This window comes from Cebus imitator, unplaced genomic scaffold (genome assembly GCF_001604975.1).
Source record: "Cebus imitator isolate Cc_AM_T3 unplaced genomic scaffold, Cebus_imitator-1.0 Scaffold435, whole genome shotgun sequence".
Taxonomy (NCBI): Eukaryota; Metazoa; Chordata; class Mammalia; order Primates; family Cebidae; genus Cebus; species Cebus imitator.
In genome coordinates this window covers 1,455,330-1,456,966 of record NW_016107750.1, presented here as the reverse complement: position 1 = coordinate 1,456,966, position 1,637 = coordinate 1,455,330, and the positions used below count along the sequence as shown (strand labels likewise).

General features: G+C 45.7%; 1 long non-coding RNA gene across 1 annotated transcript in view; it reads right to left on the bottom strand.

Moving 5' to 3' along the window:
- The window catches only part of LOC108290507, an 11,381-nt gene that overhangs the window by 7,977 nt on the left and 1,767 nt on the right, over nucleotides 1-1,637 (bottom strand). The window contains exon 2 of the long non-coding RNA XR_001819600.2: nucleotides 905-944. This is a non-coding gene — a long non-coding RNA (uncharacterized LOC108290507). The remainder of the gene's footprint in view (nucleotides 1-904; nucleotides 945-1,637) is intronic.

Genomic DNA, 1,637 nt, shown 5'->3' with positions numbered 1-1,637 from the left:
GAGAGGAGTTCCCCTTAGCCAGTGATTTGGGAAACTGTCGGGAGCTGTGGTCGTAGCAGAACACAGGAGAAAGCCACTCAGGAGATGGACAAGGTGGTAGCAGGGGGAATGCAGAAAGTGGACATACTAGAGACATATTTTATAATGAGAAGTAGTTCAGATTCACAACTGGCTCACAGATTTGCAAGTGGCAACAAGTGAAATCAAGGCTAATAGTTCCTAGGCTTTGGTTTATAATTTTGTTTTCTCTAGTGACTACATTCTTTCATTTCACAACTTTGATTGAGAGCCTGCTAAGCACCACGTTACATTCAAGGTGCCCAATTACAGAGATGGGGAAGGTAAGGCCCCACTTTTGCTTGAATGCTGAAGCTAGTCTGCTGGATTCAAATCCCAGCTCTGGGCTGGGCATGCTGGTTCATGCCTGTAATCCCAACACTTTGGGAGGTCAAGGTGGGAGGATCACTTGAGCCCAGGAGTTCGAGAGCAACCTGGGCAACATAGTGAGATTCTCTCTACAAAAAACAAAAAAAGAAAAATTAGCTGGGCATGGCAGCACATGCCCATAGTCTCAGCTACTCGGGAAGCTAAGGTGGAAGGATAGCTTGAGCCCAGGAGATCACGGCTGCAGTGAGCCATGATCATACCACTGCTCTCCAGCCTGGGTGCGCCACCGCACTTCAGCCTGGCCGACAGAGTGAATGAGATTCATTCTCTCTCTCTCTCACACACACACACTCACACACACACACACACACACACACACACACACACACACAAAAGGCATTTGATAAGCACTTGCCAATTAACTTTATACATCTAGAAATAACATCACCAAATTACCATTATTCTATACATAAACAATTTGGGTTCTTTTAACTGATACTTCAAAATCTCTACTTACTTTTCTCATATTCCTTGCAATCATTTGCTAGGAGGTGGACCTGTCAACAGGAAGGAAAAAAATTATTTTCACCAATACTCAAAATAATCATCACCTAGAAAACCCAAAACACTCAGGGAATTTTCAGAATTCAATCAAGCCCATACTACTACCTCCAAGTTTTGACTCTGCCTAAAACAGGTGGTTCTCTTCACAGTTGGTTTAGCCCAAATCAGTAAGAAGCATTTAACAAATAATTAAAAGTACTGTGCCAGGGTGATTGTGTTGCTGAGATACTGTTGTTGGTGGCTGGGGAGTGGCAGGCAAATCCAGCCAAGAATTGTGCCCTAAAGCAGGAGCTCTGATAATGAAATCACAGGATGTTTGAGTTTGGGGGCTTGATGCTCATCCCAGGTAGTTTCCTATCAAGGAAAGCATTTGATGTATAAGAGTTAGGCTCCCCTGGGTGCAGTGGCTCATGCCTGTAACCCCCGCACTTTGGGAGGCTGAGGCGGGCAGATCACTTGAAGTCAGGAGTTTGAGACCCAGCCAACATGGCGAAAGCCCATCTCAATTAAAAATACAAAAGTAGCCGGGCGCGGTGGCTCAAGCCTGTAATCCCAGCACTTTGGGAGGCCGAGGTGGGTGGATCACAAGGTCAAGAGATCGAGACCATCCTGGTCAACACGGTGAAACCCCGTCTCTACTAAAGCTACAAAAAATTAGCTGGGCAAGGTGGTGCATGCCTGTAATC